At 37.3% G+C, this 20689-nt stretch overlaps 1 protein-coding gene across 1 annotated transcript in view; it reads left to right on the top strand.

The window, feature by feature from the left end:
- The window catches only part of COBL (cordon-bleu WH2 repeat protein), a 164372-nt gene that overhangs the window by 66548 nt on the left and 77135 nt on the right, over positions 1-20689 (top strand). The window lies entirely within an intron of this gene.

The raw sequence follows: 20689 nt of genomic DNA, 5'->3' as shown, positions 1-20689 counted from the left end.
CTTGCTGAAAAGATATCCTCACATTTACTTCCGTGGAACTGATTATCCTTATTCAAAATAAGTGGTATCTTACATAGCCATATACGTGAAATAGACATTTAGAGCTCATTATATAGAAGTTTCATTGAGCTAAGATAGGACTTTTGGCAAAATATCATCCAGTAGAGGCTTCCTCTTTTGCAATTTCCTCAGGTCTACTTTCTGTTACTGTTTTGGGTCATCTTGAAAGTATTTTGTGTTACTGTGCGGGAATTAAAGCCAAAGTTCCAGATTTATTTCTGAGAGCAAAATAGTTTGCCATTGCCTTCAGCATAAAGCCAGGAGGTAAACTGGCTGGATCAGGAAAATTTTTCTTGCCTATAAGGAAATGGGCAACTCATGAGGTACTGTTGAGGTAAGGGTGTGAACTTCGGTATGTTTAGTTTAAATCCTTTTCTCACTATTATGTGGTGGTGATGTGCACTGAATTGTAGAAAAAGTAATGATTCTGTTCTGGGTATTGATTTGGGTTGGGGTTTTTTTTGAAAAAATATGGTAATATGAAGGAATGGAATAAAGGTAAGAAATAAGAGATCCTTAGTATTTATTCAAGCACAAGTTATATTCACTTTTTAACCACCAAACCATTCTGATTGCCATATTTATCTAATTATTAATGCTTCTAAAAATAATTTGGATTGTTGATGAGGAAGCAGATTTTCAAAGTCAAGATGGGAAAGTCAGCACTTATGCTTGAGGTGAAAGGACATTTGTTCACAGTATCAGCAAAAATAAAGGCGAAAAAATAATTTGTTAACACCTTAGAGACAGTGTAAAAAGCAAGAAAAGAATTCTCCATGAGTGAGAATTCTCCTCAGAGTGCAGCAGTTCATTATACCGCACATGAGTAAAGGATCTGAAATCTAATGGTGTATTGTAAATGAAGGAGAAATCTTTTCCCTTAATCTATTCCAGTTTTTGTGCTAAGCAGATAAGCTTTATATCCGGGTTAACTTTTCACAAATCAAATGCTATTGAAATACACTGGTGTATAAATACAACATACAAATAAAGTAGTTGGAAGTTGCAGCACAGATAAACGTATTCTGCTTTTTGCGTACCAAAGACAGACAGTCAGCTACAATTTAGAACAGCTAGGGGCAAAAAGGTAGTTTAAGTCATCTCTGCCGCTTGGTGTCACTGTCCTCAAATAAACATTGGATCAAGATGAAACCCGATATTTGGAATGCAGTACTAAAATTAGCTGGTTTTATTTTTGGGCCTTTCGTGTTTTCATAAATCAAGAGCGAAAAAACACATCCCAAGTGCTGAACGACGTGTATCTCTGATGTGGAATTTGTTTATGTAATAAATCAGCTTGGGGAAAAAATATTTAGAAGTACAGCCAGGGACACTTATCAGAGGATTGGAAACTTCAGCACAAAGCCTTATCACACGAGGTTTCTCTAGTTCAAACAGGGCTTCAGCAGAGCAATGTTAGACACTTTTCATCAGGACTGTTTTTAAAAAATCTGGTCTTCAGTGTATGTTTGAATGTAGGTGTTACTCATAATGGAATCGGTGAACCTAAATGAAGCAGACAGCCTAGTAGTTCCCTGCTTAATGAATCTATCATGCCTATTACTATATATGTTCATGAACAAAACTATCAGTCAAAAACAATGTAATTTTAAATTCCAAACAGTTATCAGATATGTTCAGGATATGTGTAGGGTTGTTTTTTTATTTCATAGTACCTGTATAATTGCAAGATCATGTTCCAGAAGAAAAATACTGTGCTAACATTTGAAAAAAGTCATCAGGACTTCCAGTGCATTAGTAACCTTGGCAGCCACTTCTTAAATGATGGGAACAGTTATTTTCCCTACAAAGGCTTTTTAAAAAAATCTATTACTTTTTCAGGGCCTTGTTTGTTCTTAATGTACTCTTTTATGCCCTCATTGATGGCAGGAGTTATATCATTCGGGACATGCTTTCCCAATTCAGAAGTGGTTGGAAGAAGGATCAAGTACAGTTACACAAAAGTGATTGGAAGTGTGATTTCTCTTCAATGATATCAGGTCCCAGGCGATCAATTAATATCATCTACCTACTGTCAAGGATTTCATCTCACATGGCAGTACGAATGAGAATACTGCCTCTGTCAACTAAATGGAAGTTAACAGCTGTCTACTTTAAATATGTCCTTGTGTGACAATCACATTAACTTTAAATTCCTGTTCTCATGTTCTTGCTTCGTGGTCTCCTGGCAATGCTTAGGATGATGTTGGTTATGTGTGTTTATTTGCAGTAGCAGGGTCAAATCCTGGGATAGTTCTGTTGCATTTTATACAGTTAAAGCTATCTCTGTACACTGTCAAAGGCATGGGTTGTAATCAATTGTGAAACAATATTGCTTAGTGTGATTTTGTTTGCAGAACATAAAACTCAACAAACTGAGTATGGAGAGTTGTCTAAATACTACGGGAGACTGGCCTGTCCCCACTAATCTTCTGTTACAGGGTGCCTGTAAGCCAGGAGTTGGATGCCAGAGGATGACACTAGGAAAGATACAGTATAGTTAAAAATGTTTTCATTTGTGCAACTGTTTATATGATTGAAAGAAAAGTAGATTTATTAAATACCAGATGCCTCAAGATAAGGTTCACCATCGCAGTAGAGTTATTGTTAACTTTCCTTGGTAAGCAGAAAGGTTTGCCAGAGCCAGCTGGCTTGTGACTGGCATTCAGAGAATTCCAATAGGTAGTGAAGATGACAGTGATCAGCCTTCTTTCTCCTTGACTACTGAGAGCAGGACAAGAAGTAATGTGCTTTAAATATAGCAATGAAAATTTAACTTAGAGGGAAAATGTCTGACTGTATGGAAGTTTCACAAGAGCGCAGGTGATTAAAGAGACTGTGAAATCCTTATCATCACCTAATCTGTAAAACCTCAAAAAATGTCTAGAGGATGAACTACATATATTTGATTCTGTCCTGGAGCAGAGGGATAGATTGGGTGGACCCTGGAGGTGCCTTTCAGCCAGATTATGGCTGCTGAAGATATGCATCTGTACCCATCTCCTTTTGTGGTGTGGACTTAAAGGATATTAACTGTCTTCATTCGTATGAATCATAGATATTTTTACATAATATAGTATCTTTAGATTTTTCTCTGAGTATGTGATAGCAGAAGGCAAGAGCTTGAAACAGTGGCTGCCTGCCACCACACTTCAAGTTCTTGCTCCAAAGTGTGGTATTACTAGACCTCTTCAAAGAAAAGGTCCTTGGAGTTAGTGAAAAAAATAAAAATAATAAAAAAATAAATCTCAGAACCAGCCAAACTACTCTAGCTCAAAAAAAAAAAAAAAATAGCCTGAGGCGGACACCTGGAATGGAAAGTCTCGGCATCTATGGTTAAAGCATAGTAAAGTTACAAGGTATTAAAAACAGTATCTGGTGAAGAGACATGTTGGCTGACCCCTGTTCTGTCTGTGCTGCTTAGCTTGAACTACCACAAGATTGCCAATTTCATGCATTCAAAAATCACTTGTCAGCTCTTGCCCTTACCGCACAAAAGTGGCTTAAGATCATGAGATTTGAAAACAAATCATTTAGGGTGGACTTCCCTTCCCTGTATTTGGCTTCTGAGCCAAATGGTTAGGCTTGTAGAGGTCACATTTCTAAATGTTTTTTGTGCCCATGAAGGTTTTCTTGAAAACAAAAGATTATCACATAGCCATTGGTTGTCAGCACCTGCATCTTTACATAAAATTGCATGGTTCAGAGTAAAATCATCAGAACACGTTGCATTCAAGTTGTTGTGTTTAAAAAGACAACTCAAACTTCAGTTCCTGTGGTGGTTTTTTGCAGGACATTTTTAAGGAAATATTCTCAAGAAATGTTCTGAGATGAACAGAGAAAAATGGATCAAGTTGCATTGGAAGGGCTTGAGTAGGACTGTATCTACAAAAGGAACTGGGCACAACTATGCCTGGCAGTGCCATTTTTAATACCCGGCAGTGGGGGCTTCTGTTGGACACTGGATCTAAGCATCCCAGAGTCAGATTTCCCAAGTTTTGAAGCTGCTGAAATCTGCACAACACGAGTTGCACGTTAAACCTTGCCCATGCTCTGTGTCTGCTACCTGCCTCTGCTCAGGATCGAAACCTTGAGTCGGCTGCTAGATTTAGGTGTTTAAAGCTTTTACTCTAAAAGCTTACCACCTACTACTGTTAGCCAAAATGTGAGAGCACGAAGTTCAGTTCCCTCCTCTGCCTTTAGAGATACCAGCCAATCTTCTATCTCTCTCAGGACCATTACTGAGAGAATTATTTCCTCCTTTGCAAAGAAAACCAAAATACTTGCCGGGCTGGAGAATGCCTGGAACAAAGCTGTGAGGTATTCTTGATGTGGGAAGCGCCCTTTTGTAAAAATACCCAAATATTTGGTGACTCAGAGAGAGCAAGAGCAAGACAAGCTTAACTATTCAGACCAGTAACGAAATAACTTAAGTGCGGTGGCAGCTCAGGGTTCCAGTGCCAGCGCCAGAGATGTTTTTCTATGTTTTATGCTAAGCAGATGTTAGATCCAGCAAATAAGTAGTCACTGAAACTAGAACTGGAGGAGCCAGATGGCTCTTGCTCCCTGCTCAGATGAGTGCCCTAATCTCAGGCTCTTTCTAGCTAAACTCATGTTCGTGTCGTCAAACAGAGAATAATCTCATTCTGCTCACAGGAGAGGGAAGTTTGTTTTTTCTCAACTAGCAGAAGGCTTTGAACCTGGATTTCCCGTATTCTTACTGAATCATTGAACTTGGGGCAGGGGGGAGGACAAGACAGGAGAGAAATGCCATAGCTGCCTCTTCTAGCAGTTACGTTTTGTGCGATGTGCTTTAAGGTCTCCTGTTGGATTAAGCCCCTTGGCTGATGAAGATGGAGAGGTTTGCCAATTTTATGGATTCCGGTGGAGTTTAGGCAGGAGGTTAGGAGCATCGTTTCTCAGCAGTTTTCGCAGTCAGCATGCCCAGAAGCAGAATTCAGGCACCCAAATGGGAGTAAGCGCATCAGAAGTGTATGTGTCAGGCTTATTGAAAGGAAAGCACAAAGCGGTGTGAGTTGGGGAGGCCCAACCTAACAGGGGCATGGTAAGTTAGGCTAGTGTGAGGCAATTCAGCTTCCAGACCTAGGCTGCATGGCATCGTTCTTTATAATGTGGATGTACCCAGTCGGTCTGGAGTAAGTTGGCTCAGATATCTCCCTCGGATGTTTAATTAAGACCTGGTGACACACCCTTAACCACCCAAATCCTTTTATGTCTGATTCATCTTTTGTTACTGATTTCACTGAAAAGTTCTGAAGTTAACTCAGTGGAAAAAATAGAATAAAGCAGCAGCTAATAAGACCAATGGCTTTTAATTTACATTAATAAAAGGACATTAAAAAAAACCCAGAGACAAACTCAAATTCCATTTGAGATTTTGCTAGTGACATCTCAACCACTCAGGCTTTGCTTCCTTGGTGTTTAATATTACCAGAGCCCCTTAATAGTGTATAATAGCCCTGTAATTCATATTCAGTCATAATTTATTCAGCATATTGTTCTCAGTGTAACTGGCAAGCATGCAGTGGTGGGGAAAATACCACCTTTAAAGAAAAGTTTATCCCAGGATCAGGCTTTTCTGCTATTGGATAAGCAGAGATGTAGTTCCTTGAAAAAGTCTTTCACATATTTCTGTGTACATAAAATGCTTTTTGTGTTTAAGTTTGGGATGGTCTGGGAATGAGTCAGGGAATTATTAATTCCAGTGCAAAGTACATTTCTTTTTGATTTAGTGATGGATATCCAAAATATTTCTTGTAAAGCTTTCCAAATGTAACTACTGTAATGAAAGGATTAGTGTGTATTTATGCCAATGGCCTTCACTAGATGAAATCAGAAATGGCTAATTGTATGTCATCGACTCCATATTTCTAATATACAGTGGAAATTTTTTTTTCAGACAGTAACACCTGTTTTTGTAGTGGCATGATGTGAATCACATGTAACCATAGATTTATTATATTAGTCTAAAATATCCTATTAGCATATGTAGATTTTAGATACAGTGAAGATTTTCAACACCAGTTGAGGTATAATTTCTTTTCTTTTGCAAACAATTTCTGAGGCATGAGCGCTAATAGGATTTGGTTCTTTTCCAGCCTCTTCTGTGGACAGTGAAGACTCGATTTCATTAAAAGTAGTGGCAAACAACAACATTTCTTTTAATTAGATGATCTCATGATTTCCACACATATTTGTTCTGTGCATTATTGTTCGTTGGCAAAACTGAGCCGCTTGGTAGCGTGTGAAACCATATGTCTCAATAACATCTTATGGCAGGTGAGGGAGGATTTGCAAAACAACATTTGCTGACAGGACACAATGCATTTTACTTTGATGGAGAAGTTTTCCTAAGTGAAATTTACGGCTTAATTCTCTCATACAAAGTTAAACCTACATGAGGCTCAGAAGGCCTTACAGGTCTCCTTTTAACTCAAAGAGGGGTTGTGTGTATGAAGCAAAGACTGTATAGCACTTAGTACTACGTGTGCTGCTCAATTGTTTATTGCTACAAAAAGAGACTTTCTAACGCCTGTAGTCTGTGTTGCTGTTTCACATTCTTTCTTCTTTTTTAAGAAACTGTGAAATTAGGTTCTGTTGGTCTTTTACGTGCAGCTCCAATACCAATCTTCCCCTTTGAGCTTAGCAGAAATGATTACAAATAATTTCAGACATTGCTTTTTCTCTTACTCCCCAGTGTTTAATATTTCATTTGAATTCTCAGCAGCATTTCAGGATGCAAGCTGAAGAGAGGAAAAAGAGTGCGACAAATAGCGGTCAGTCTTTTTAAAGATTTTTACAACGCATGAAGTAGTAATACCTTCAGTGGATCCATTTTCTTGAATTATTTTTTTATATCCTGTACACTTCTAAGCAGATCTCAAAGTACTTGGGGAAGCAAAGGGAAATACTTCTGGTTTTCTAAATGGTCAGCTGGAAGGCTAGAAGAGAAAACAGATGGAGGCAAATAGCAAGATGTAGCCCTGCAGAGTTCTTAAATAGGTGAGTAGCTGTAGGCATAGAAGTTGGACCCACTGACTTTTTCAGTGTCATACCAAGCACCTGTTTAAGTGTTTTGCTGGTTCAGTACCTTGGTGACCTGGTGAGAGAGCCAGATGCAACCAATGTCTAGGACACGAGCTATGTTAGGCAGTCTCTGAAGTATACTGACATAGAGAGATGGAGAGATTACAGGTAGATTTATGACTGTTAGTGTTTGGTTCCCCCGCACCCCCCTCCTCTGATTATAACATTTTCTTCTTTCCATCCCAGCAAATGCTCAGGTACACATGGTGATTTTGATCTCTCCCAGTTTCAGCACAGAGATGGTGTGATTTCATTGACTCTAGATGGAGTTTGTTCTGATTTACAGTGTTTGCACCGGACAAGAATCAGGCCAGTGAACTGCACTGTGGAGATTTGCCTTGTAAAAACGTAATGGCAATGGATTTGACAGAAGGGGGAAGGGAAGAAGAAATGTTTAAGACAATTTATTAATCAAGAATTCCAGCAGGGAGGCTTTTCTTGCCTTGATTCTGGCAAATGTACAGATGAGAGATACTGTGCAGAGGCCATTTCTGCGCAAACAGAGAAAGCCCTTCAAATGTAAACATCTGAGCAGCTGGCACGGGAGATTAGTGCAGCAGTGGTGGGAGGGGGGTAATAGTGGATAGTAGTGCTGTCTAAATTTAACAAATGTTAAACGAGGTCCTTGTTCTAGTTTAAGGGTTACAGATCAGAAAGACAATATCAACTAAAAATACTGGCAATTGTACAAGTCAGTCAAAGTCATTAACTAGTATTTAATTAAAAACAAATTGACTTTCCAAAGATGTGACACCTTCCTCCCCCCTTCAAAAGAGGGGGAAAAAAAAAAAGGAAAGGGTGTTTGAGGAGAAAATATTCTGTGCAACCTGTTTGAATTAAGAAAATAACCATGTTATCCTCTATCTATGGAAAGGCAGTGCTTTGGGACTTCTTAATGTTTTTGCTTTGGATTGTGAAGTGATTTAATATATTGTTCTACTTTTAATTTCCTGTGGCTGAATATTATTATATCAAAGGAAAGCATCATGCTGATGGTAAAAGTAGTGTAAGGTCTGTTAGCTTTGTAGCAGTGTTCATATGCTGTTTAATATCATATGGGTGAGGTATGTTTGGTTTTTTAAACCCTCACCAAATAATTACAGAACTAGGCTATACATTAGGGTATCTGATCATGCACTATTTTTTTTTTTTTTGGTTTGATTTTTACCTTGAGTTTTGATGATGCTTTTAAAACAACTCATTGCCTACTGGTTGTGATCTGTTTCACGTGTCTTTCATTGGAGGTGCTTTATTTTCTACATTTCTTTAGCAGTAGAGATCAAAGTATGGGTATCTGGAGCCAAACTTTATGTTTAAAAAAATCAGAGCTATGCTTTCTCTGCTGGCGTTGTTATGATTTTCATTGAGTTTGAAAGTATACTGAAGAGAAAGATTTCCTGGAGAAATGACAGCAGCAGCATAGTTTAGAACGTTACTGTCTTTTGGCATCATAAAGTTAGAGTGACCATCGGAGACTTGATGCAGAACTCACTGGAGCCGGTGGAAAAATTCCTGGTGGTTTCAACTGACTTTGGACCATGTCCTTTATGAGTTGTTAGCCATTATCTACACTAGGCCATTTAAAAATAATTCTTTCTTGCATTACTTCAGGTTCTCTTTTGAATGGACAAAGATCTTCTGACACTTTCACTGTCATATTTGAAAATGTAAGACCTTTGTTCCTTTTTGATGGACAGTTGACACATTTATAGAGCGTTTTCTCACTGGGCAAGGAGAAAACCCCAAAGTAAACATGTAAAGTCTTGTAGAAGATGAATTGCAAACAGTGGCAAAGGAAGGGAGTGGCTTTCACCGACCAATAATTTGTTGCAAAAGCAGTTTTTTCTTTGTTATCTGAAGCACTGCATATCCAGGGAAATAAGCAGAATTCTCAGTACTGCTTGCCCTGTTTAAGATGCAATTGTGCCAGTGAAAGTCCAGGTGTAGGTGTGTGTTGTATCTATTTCCACAGTTTTTAACTTCAGTGTCAGTTAAATTTAGGACTGAGCTTGAAAAGTTTCTGCTACAGCTCCTCAGTGGGGAGTGCACTCCAGTGGATTGGAATACTCCAGACAGTGGGAATAAATAGATCGGAGAGCTGTGATTTCTTAGTATTTCACACTAAATTCACAAAGAAAACAAGGCTATTCACAGTGGGGAAATTTAGTTTCTTAGGAATAATAAACTATGACAAGTCAAGCTCTGGCATCCTAAGGATATAGTACTGAATTTTTAGACTTGGAGAAACTTAGTTGGCTACAGTATACTGCAAAGGAAGATAAAAATATGAAATTATTAATATATATATATTAAAGTGGGAAAAGGCTGAAGTAACTTGGGCTTCAGCACAGCTATACTTCCAGTCTCTCTGCAGTATCCTATATTCAGGTGGGCTGGCCTAGACAAAGTCAGAGTTAAAAGGATAATAATGAGTGCTCACAGTAGGAAATAAATAAAAGGCCAAGGGTGTTTGAAGTAACTTTTGAATGTAATTCTAAGAAAATTCAAAGGGGAGTTTGCTTCTTTACTCTTAACCTGTTCTTCTGTGCCCAGTTATTGAAATTGCGTGATTTTTGCCAGCGTGTACACGATATTGACTATCCTTCAAAGGTGATAGCCTTTGGAGAATCCCCCAGGATGAAGAGGAAGCTTGGATCTGAATTTCATCCTCTTGAAAGATTCAAATCCTGAAATGAATTTGCTTGTCACTTCTTCGGATTATAAGCATATGTATTTTCTCTCCAAATTGTTCATCTCCTTTAATGGGACAAGCTTAATTTCTGTAGCTATTGATCTGTAAGTGTTATGAAACAGAAGATGGATGAGTATGACACGTGGATGTGCTCGATCCATTGCCTAGCAGGAGGGTGTTGCCTCTGGGACTAAATATTCAGCTGTTATAATTCAAAATGGTTCATTGACATCAATACCTGAGCATCAAGCTACGAGCATGATGTGTGAGTTTGTCTTTTGTTTTTGTCTTCTGCAGCAAGCTATCATACCTTCTTAGAGGAGTGGTCTGCCTCAGTGCTATTACTTGCTGCCAGAAGTTCTGAGCATGGAAGCTGCAGATACAGTTTAGGGGCTTGCTTAGGCCACTCCTTAGGGTTTCAGACTCAGCCTGTTGTACCCAGTGTGTGTAAGTACGTGTACATACACACACAAAGGTGCATAAAGACATCTAACAAAGCTAATTGAAGTAATAAATGTTGTGTGTGTATATGTACCTGTGTTTGTATGTAGATACACGTATGTACATACAGGTTATGTATGTATAAACGTGTGCATCTAGACATCTGAAAGAGCTAACAGAAACAGTGAAATTCCTGGCTGTTGACTACTGATTCATGTTGCTAGAATCCTCTTAGTGACTCTGTAATTAGGATTTGTGTTAAGATTTGCACTAATTTCAGAGTTCAAAAGCTGATTTGTTCTTCTAATTTAAGTTTTTAAATCTTCAGAGGTTGCATTGTTTTTCAGTAATAGTTTTGGCAGTGTTTTATCATTAAATGTATAAAGCTTCCTTTTGGAAAATTTGCTTTGACAGTTGGATGATTTTATTTGTCTCCCTCTAGCTAAACACCTACAGTTACCATAGACTTCAAAGGGAAAAGCAGTTGCACAACTTCATTCTAAATTAACAAAGTATTTGTGTGGGAATTGGATTATAGGGACTGGAGCTAGAAGTCAGTTCCCTGATCTTGAGTAAATCAGAGCAAGTCCTTTAACTTCAGAGAAGTTCTGCAGATCTTGGTGAAAATTTGCCTTTGAATTTCAGTACAGATTTTCTCCATTCATGATTGGCTGTAATAAATAGAGGTTTTCAGAGACCGCGAGTCATATGTGTCAGAATTTCAGCAGATAATGGGAATTGAATGGGAATATTTCTTGTCTCTGGAAAACTTGCGTAAGGACAACACTTTCATTAACATGGGGGAAAAACATGTTTTAATTTAACTGGAAAAAAAATACTTTCAGTAAAAACCAGAAATTATTTATTCAAAACTAAACAAATCCACACCCAAAAAACTCATGCCAGGAACTATTCCATTCACAATTCTGGTCCCCATAAAAATTGTATATGCAGACATTACAGCAGATATTTTTAAAATTGTATGTTTTATGTGAAGTTTCCGTCTCCTCCTCCAGTATAAATTGGCATATCTACAATGAAAATATATGAAGATGATCAACTCTAGTGGTTTGATAGTTCCTATGCGTTAGAAGAATTTATTGCAGCAGTTGTTCTTCTCAGTAGTTTTTCAGAATATTTTGAATTTCAAAGGGACATATATTGCAAATACAACAATTCTTGTCTTCCATGAACCAAACACACTGGCTGATTGATTTAAAAGAATTAGTAAGCCTAGAGAAAATAAACTCTTATTGCAATGATGAATTTATTTAGCTCAAGACCTCTGATCCTTTTTGTGGTTATTTATGACTGATGAATGCTTAACACCAGTGGAAATTATGAAAATGTGGTTTTTGCTGTTGTTGGTCTTTGACCTTTTGAACTCCCGGTTTCCTGAAGCCTGTTGCCAGACCACTAATAAAGACAGATTTTTATTTTCAGCTTGGTTGTTCAATGCTATTTGATTGAGCTAATCTATTTTCACATAGTGCAAAAGTGTAAGTGAAAGGAGAAACCAGCCTTTTCAGACTTAGAAAAATTTGGCTTTTTCCATCCTTGCTCTTCCAAGATTGCTCTCGCTAGATCTACTACTGGCCTTTGAAGGCCAATTGTAAATGGCCTCTTTTCAAATGTTCATTCCTTGGTTTTCTTCAGGCATGGTATTTTTCTGTCTTCTTTCTATACTGGGATTGAATTGAATTTTTGAGTCCATGTGAATTTTCCCCTGTAATTCTTTCTTCTTCAGGTTTCTTTAAAATCCATTTTTCCATTAGTCTGTCATTGGCTTTTAGACCTCTGCAGTTGGTTTTAAGATGTTTCTTTCGCTTTTTTTTTCTGTTCTGCCTTGTCCCATGTCTTTGTATGCATTAAATCCCTGCCACAGAAATATTTACAAGTCTATGTATTAATCCTCATTCCTTTCAGGACAGTCTTTACCAGTTTGAGTTCTGTTCACGTGACTTTTCCCCCACCATCTTCATGTCAACAAGTGAGCGTTAACATTGCCATCTTTCTGGGCTCACGTGAGCAATCACTGAGTTTTCTTGCAGCATATGGTTTGTGTCCTGCAGAGTCTCCTTGGTCTATTGTTCCTTCCCAAGGATGTGAGCCAGTACTATATCATCACATTTACTGAAGTCTTCTGCTTTTTGCTTTGCTCCTGTCCTTTTCCAGATTTTTGCCTTTGAATTTCTGCAAGGACTTCCTCTGGTCAAATCTGGTGAAAATATTCATTTCATTTTTCACCGTAACGCCTGTGGGTTTGTTTCTCTCCTCACTTTTTCCTGTATTCTTTCCTACTTCTTTCTCGTCTGCTTTTGTACCACTTGAGAAATATCCAAAAGAGACTTGTAGTGTTTTCCACGTTTTTTTTCCCATTTCCTTTTATAATTCACCAAACTCCCTGCATGTCTCTCGTTACAAGCCCATCTTCTGTCCCTGTTTGAGACATTTCATCTTGAATAGATAACCCTTTCCTTTTCTTTATAGATAGCTCTTCTGGGTTTTTTTGGTCTGGCATAGTAGGTGACAAAACTTTGTCATCTGTCTATTGCACTATCAGGTAATGATACACTTATTTAGTATATATGCACGTAGCTATCAAAAAAATTATAAATAACGGGAGTAGCTGAATTTGCTGACTGTCTTTTTTTTTTTATTCAGCTGTTCCCTTTTGCGAATATTTTGAATGTAATCTTTCTCCCCATATTGCTTTTACATATTTGTATTTTTGACAGTTATGAAAAATCTGTTTTCCAAAATGCAGTCTTTTTTATAGGCTGACACATTTTGACAGTGCACTGTGACAAAAAAGAGTTGGACTTGTGGAGGATAAGTTTTTAGCAGTCTAATCAGAAAGATGTAAATCAGCCCTGAGAGGGTGCATTTTATATGTAAATTGATTCTGGTATTTTCCCAAAACGATATTAAAAAAAGAAGAAAGGAAAAAAAAAAAAAAAGACAGCACTCTAGCAAATGAGATACAAAGTTGTCCACACACTCCTGAAAGTCAACATAAATCATTTTACAGTTTTATGAAATGCAAACAAACTTTATCCTAAGTATCTGCCAGTATCCCAGACTCACCTGTTGTTCAGCTTGACTTTGGAACTCGCTTCAGATTGTTTCTGCAGCCTGCACTCCTGCCTCCCACCCGAGTGACAGACAGTAAAATTTCCATTAAACTACCAAGTAGCATAGAAAGGATCCGATGCAGAAATGTTTTCTATGCTATGTTTTGTGTCACTAAGGCTTACATATCCAAAACAAAAGCAAGAATATTTACATTTTAGGGGTATTCAAAATGCATCTGTCATCCAGAAAGTAAAAAAAAAAACCAACAAACAAATACATGATTTGTGTGCTGACATTTAGCCTGATGGTATCAGGTGCATAGCGCAAGGGCATAAGGGAAGTTGGCATGTTCTGTGAGCTTGTGCATATATGTCTATGAATTCTCTGTGATGCGTCTGTCACCATAATGTGGCATTTAAGGGATTGGACATACATGTGTTTTTTTAAAAAATATGGTGATTTTAGTACATCCAGTTACACAAATACCTGTAATGCACATGTGCTGAGGCTTGTTGCTGTTTCATGGATATCATTGTATTTATACTAACGTGAAATATCTTCTAATAATTATATGTTTCATAGATCTTTAGCTGTATTTCTGGAAATTGAGAATCTGGTGGAAAGCAGACTATTAAGTGGAATATTATCTGTAATATTAAGTGGAAAATATATCGGCTTGTGTGGTTATCAGCTGAAATTTGCTTTTTTGAACGTACACCTACTTGCTTTGCTGATCACATATGTTTAGAAAAGAATGTTCAGCAACCGAAGTTTCTCTGATTTGTGGCTAAATAGCTTCAGATTTCAGCAAAACAATTTTTCATCCTTCATAGGACACCCAGTGACAGAAATTAAACAAATTATGCATTAGAAAGATTTGTAGCATGTGTATTTTTACTGCATTGAGTTGAGACTGACTTGTCAATGCTGATGGCTCTGAAACAAAGAAGATAATGTTTCTCTTCTTTTTAAAGAGTTCCTCATTTCTGATGCACAAGGCCACAGGGTACATGCTTGCTGGTTACTGCAGTGACTTCAGTGTCCAGACTGATAGGAGAGGACACAAATGATTTATGTGTGCCTTCCAAACACTGATTTATGCAGTTTGGTCTTCTCATTTGCACCAGGCAGCATGCTGCCTGCTCCGACCTTCTGAGTTGTTCAGACATGGCTCTGCCTTCTTTCCCTCTGTCCCACCATTCAGAAAAGGTAGTGTCTACCCCCTCCTGTCAAGAGAAGTTATTTTTGCCAATTCTGTTGGGGATGCTACTTTTTTTAAAAACTATGAATTTATTTGCAACACCCTGTCACTTAAACAGAAGAGATGATACAAGCACAAAAATGTAAATCAAATTAGCTTGTATTCCCTTTTCTGCATGTATTGCTGTGATTGGAAAAAAAAAAAAAATCACTGCACACATTTCTCTTGATTTCCCTGTCGTCTTCATTCTACCAGGGAAACTTCCTCACATGAGTGATAGACAAAGGTTTTGTTAAGCATGAAGAGTAGTGTGACTTAGAAAGATCTGAAGAGTGAAACATGGAAACAGGAGAAACATTGAGGAAATACATTGAATTTTAAATCACCAGAAGTGATTGAAAAGCTTCTAATCTCAAAGCATTGAGGAATCATATCTATCTTAAAAACTTGAAAAAGTATGAATGATTTGAAAATCTCTTGAGTTGCTTAAATATTATATATACATTGTTGAATTCAGAAATCTGTATTCCACTGCTTTATATGTGTCATGGTAGTTTATTCACTTTTCGAGAACTCAGATTAAGTTTGTGATCTGAGACTGGCTGAATATTGAGGGAGGTGGTAGTAGTAGGTGATATTGGTATTAGCAGTTAGACTTGGTTTTTCTGCATCCGAGTCTTTATATTTAGGAGAATTTACAGATATGTTCATGATTAGCTAGGATGCATGTATTCCCAATCCATGTTTTCTAACCTACTAATGACTTCAGTAAAACCTTTATATTATAATCATCAAAGTAAAATTATTTGACGGTTCATAAAAAAGTAATTGACTCACTTGCAATTTTTGTCATATTCATTCAATATCCATCCGATTTTCAAATGGAAAAGAGTTTTGAGTATTGCTTCATACACAAGAATTACAACAAAAACTAAAGAAGATTCTTAGAAGCTCTCTCTGTTTGGGCACCCTCTTTGTCCTCAGTGTAGTGCACGGGACTTGAGTTAATACCTACACTTGTTCCCTGCTTACAAGTTCACAAACAGTCAATCTAAACCCCGTGGCCTGTTTTGGAGAGCTTTTCTCCTGGATGCTTCCGCTTCCCTAGTTCTCTCCCTTGAGTGGTTGTTCTTTCTGCTTTTCTACTGGGAAAGAAGTTGGACACCACAGGAGGTACAAGTGAATATAAATCAGTTGGAGCTGGAAACCAAGGTTGCACTCCTAGCTGTGGAGACGTAGAGATACTTTACATTGCATGACCTTTACCTAAGTGAGGATAAGGAGTAATCAGATAAACTTATAGGAAGGGAAATTATAGTTAAAGTACAAGGAAAAAAGTGTTAATGATAAGAATAGTTAAGCAATAAAACAGCGTAGTTGAAGGTGGTGTGGACCTGTGTGATAGGAAGGTTTTAGTAACCGCTGCAGAGACAGATTGGTCATGCTACTTTGGTGCTGGGAGATAAAGTAGGTGCCTTTGTAAAGGAGTTGACCTGCTTGCACCTAGCACTGCTAGGATTTCTGATCAACAAACTTTGTCCTAAAACAAGAGGAATGTGGTTGGCCAGGGGCACAGGAGAGAGAATGTTCTCCAGCATTTCTAGTTCTGTCTGTGTAAGTTCTGGTGTCCACCAAATGGGCCCTGACCACAAGGTCTGGAATTGCTAGCTAGATACTAAAATAGACTTATACAAGCATAAGATAGCACTGTAGTTTTACTGACTTCAAAGTATAACTCAAAACTTTTACAGTAAAACCTTGCAAGCCTACTTGCCAGACATAAAATCAACATGGTACTGCCTGTATGAGTTGCTGTTGTGGGAATGAAATGGATGCTTCACTTTTAATATTGTGATGGGTGACCACATCATTTCCTACCAACAGCAAAATGCAATGAGATAAAAAAGCAACACAAAGTAAATTGCATAGAAATGCACTTATTTTTTTAGTTCAGAGCAGGAAAAGGTTAACTTTTATTTTTTTCCTTTCTGACTGCAGACTGCATGCAAGTACCAGAATCACAAGTGCTTCAGGGAGTACAAAAAACAAACTGTATTCAGTGAGGCTGGTTAGAAAGGAAAATCCGAGTCGTCACAATTTTGTTTTGTTTTGTTTTGTTTTTTTTTTAAACTATGTCTCTAAGCAATCTCATGACCACAGTATTATGCTTTGGTTTTGAAGCAGGAGCTTGGATTAATTCAGTTGCAGTGTTGTCAAATTTAGTGCTAGTATAAGGAATTTCAGTATCACATCAGGGAAAGCAGCCTTTGACTTTAATTTGTGCAGTAGGTCTGACATAACCTGTCTTGTGTTTTAAATGGCCAATTGTAATCAGTTGTGGTGCCATTCAGCAAATCAATAAAAGTTTGCGTTAATGGAGTTTAAATGTCCAACAGGCATAAATATTCTTGCTGTCACTGAGTAGGTGGATATGTCTGCCTGCTCTAAGTCTTACCTTTCATATTTACCCATGGTATATTTGCAAAAAAAATTATTTCCTTTATGATATTTTGATTCTTATTTTTTGTCTTTGTTTTGGAAAAAATAAAACCCCTTACTTTTTGCTGATACATCTGGTACTTTGAGTGCTTAAAAACAGCTCAATTGATTACTTTTGATTTAAAAACTTCTCAGAAGGAAATTGCATAACAAGACTGGGAGCTCAAATATGTGAGTTTTGGCAAAGAGCTGCGGAAGAAAGGCCTGGCTGTAGCAACCTCAGAAGAAAAGAACTTGACATTTTGAAAAATTTTTATTGACCGGTGTGGACAGGGAACGGGAAGTCAAATCACTCTCACAGGCAAGCTGCAGTCTAGTCTCTTCCTTGCTGACCTTTAAATGCCACTTAGTGTCATCAGAAAATCAAGGAAATGCTAATAACAGGGCTTTGGGTAAGAGAGTTATATTTGAGGCATATCTTTTGAAAACAAACGTAAGCTGACTTCCATTTTTATACACATCTATTTTTGTAAAATGGACTTCTCACAGCATTACGGTTGTATTTTAATAGATTAATCTTACATTATTTTATTAATATTAACATTAAAATTTTCAGAAGTATCCCTAAGATATCAGAGCTTCTGCTTATCCTTAAAAAGGGAGTAGTTTGGAAAAGACGTTTTATAATTGCATTCTAGGTTGATGACCTTGGAACATGGACTGGCCTCTGCTTTAGGCTCTTAATCTAGTTTGTGTTGAATTCAGTTGACTTCTCAGTGTCTTTTGAAAAGGACTGGTATGCCTAAGTCACCAGGTTACTCTGAGCCTTCATACTGCTGTGTTTTTAACAGCCCCTCTTTGCCCTTCCAAAAAGTCTTTGAAAGCTAAATTCCAACTAGAAGAACTATTAGGAAAAAACCCTAAAATGAAACTGCTTAACCCCAAAGAAAGCATCTTGTACATTGGAAAAATAGAAAGTTCCTTAGATTTCAGAAGCTTAATGAGAGAGAAAAAACTAGCTGGCAAGCATAACATGAAACAATGGATCCATGAAACATAATGGCACTGTATGTAAGTCCTGCAGCTGTTTCTTGCCTCCTTCCAACATCTACTTCATGGAATTGAGGTGGAATTTAGTCTACGGTTGTGGTTCAGTACATGTTTAAGACCCTTTCTCAGCTAGAGTCTAACTTAACTGCTGACCTATGCTGGTGTAACTGTGTTTGTGCTGGCTTTGCTTTGGCATAATTCAGGATGGGAAAAAAAAAAGGAAACTATTTCTTTTTTATTGCTAGTTTGCATTACTTAATTGTTGTTTGAACTGCTAGCAAAGTGCTTTAACACTAGTGGTCTGCCAAAGACTATGATTTTACAAGTTGGGAGACATTTTTAGAAGCTCTTCATATTATTCATTGCCATGAAATTTCTTTTTCTGACGTGATTTTTCTTTTTTTTTTTTCCTTTTTTCTTTTTTGTTTTTACAATGCAGTTACAAAACACTTGGATTGTAGGAACTGATTTTGGTTCTGAGCAGAACATTCATGCTAACCTGTTTGTCAAATGAAATGGAGGATAAGGGCTGACTTTTTTAGCCAGTTACATTGGCTGCAATACTTGAGCTTGGCTTTCCTCTCACGCTGCTGTAGTTTCAGTAACTCCACTTACATCGATCTATTGATAACAAATTAAAACAGCAAGAAATGAGAGATGGTTTGGATAAATGGTGTGTATATATCAGGTCCCTGCAAGTTTGCTTAATTAACGTTGTATGCTTTTAATAGTTGCCTTGCTAACCTGCCTGAGAGCCAAACCTTCAAAATCTGGTGATTTGGAAAGAAGCTGCACTGCATCTAACACAACATACAAAATATAAAAGCTGGGTAAGGTGTTGTCTCTCTAGATTAGGTTTACAAAAAAAGACGAGTCATGCCAGAAACACTTGTGTCAGTGGTTTGTGTCCAACATTTTTGTTTCTTTTTTTTAAATAATGAAGAAAACTACACACATGAGAGAGCTTGAAGGTCTGCCTCCAGTTAGGCAAAGCTCTCGTTGCTGAATGATGGGGTGTTCAAAACTACTTTGAAGTTGTCCTCATTCCATTCCCCTGGAAGCCGTAGTAGGTTTTTATTTTAGGGGAAGAGTCTTAACATAAGCATTCTTGAAATGCTCAGTCATTAAATAGTGGGCTTGATTTAAAGTTTGGTCTTGGAAAAGAAAACATAGATGAATTTCCAAGGTTTTTAATTTTTCTTTCATTAAAGTCTTTTTATTATAAACTGTTTATAATGTCATGTAAGTATTACATTTCTGTTAGGAAATCCAAGCTTTTTAAAAAAAAAAAACAAAACAAAAACCAAAACAAACAAACAAACAAAACCAAAACAACAGAAAAACCCAAACAAACAACAACCAAAAACCCAACGTTTTGAAATGTTTTGTTGTTCGTCACTGTATTCCTTCACAGTGATCTGTTGCCTGGAAGAGAATTCGTATAGCTCTTCAGCCACAAGACCTTGAGGTACAATTGAATAGGATATTAATTTAAAACTAGATACGCCCTTTCTTCTTACCGGTATCCTGTGTTTGTAATGCTGAGAGGGAAGCCTTAGGGGTTTTTTATTATTTGTATGCATCTTTAAATCTCTTTAACAAAATTTCTCAATCTTTTTATCCAGCAAGGAAAAATCAAAGAACAGTTACAAAAGCATTCCTGTAGAATACACTTTTAAATTCTTTTGTTCAGTCATTTTATCAGTGTGTGAAAAGAGGAGACTACTTTATATTTCACCCTGTGAACCCTGTCACTTCTTTAGGAGTAAACAAGCTTTATTTGATAGAACCAGGTACAATATACACTGAGAATGACTTAAAACTTGTAGGTTACAGATGAGATAATTATTTTTTCCGCTGTCCAAGATATAGAGCCAATAAAAGAATATATTTCTTTATAAGAAAAAAGATTAGACCTAATCCTTTAAACCCCACCTTCCACTTTGAGCTTTTTTCTTCATTTGCTAGAAAGGTGAAGAAGCTATTGATGCTAGAGATGAAAAAGATGTAGGAAATACTGCCTTAATCCTTCGGTAAAACTCTGGTCAATCAGAGAAGACTGGTAACGTGCCCTGTTTGTGCTAAATATACTATTTCAAGATGAAGTCTGCTGTGCAGTGTGCAACATAAAAGATAATAAAAGTGTTCAGCTGATAGTTTTAAGTCAGTGATAGTTATCACATGCATAGTAAATGCAGGACAAGACACAAATTAGTTTGCTATCTGCATTTAGCATTTTCAGTTGCTTTCACAGGAATCTATAGAACATTGAACTTTACCAGGCAGTCAGGAACCTGTATGACATATATCTTTTTGCACTGCTATATACTTTAGCTCTTTGTGCTTCATCAGTGCTTCCTCAGCAGCCCTAAAATTAAATTAATTGTCTTTTTGAGCTTGCTGCCCCAAGTTTTTAATTTTTACCTAAGATTGCTCTTGACACTTGTGGAAAGGAATTATCATGCCATGTCACAAGTCAAATTCACGGCAAGTTACACTCCTATGGAAGTCCAGATACCCACAACAACAATGAGGCAGCCGTACAGTCAAGGCAAAGCATTTTCTAGAACTTCCCAGATTGGAGAACTTAATTTCAAAGAAATTCCTCTTTTCTTTGGAAAGTG

The sequence above is a fragment of the Vanellus vanellus genome (assembly GCF_965231255.1).
Source record: "Vanellus vanellus genome assembly, chromosome: 2".
NCBI lineage: Eukaryota > Metazoa > Chordata > Aves > Charadriiformes > Charadriidae > Vanellus > Vanellus vanellus.
The sequence above is the reverse complement of the archived record's forward strand: the minus strand, read 5'-3'. Positions and strand labels throughout refer to the sequence as shown.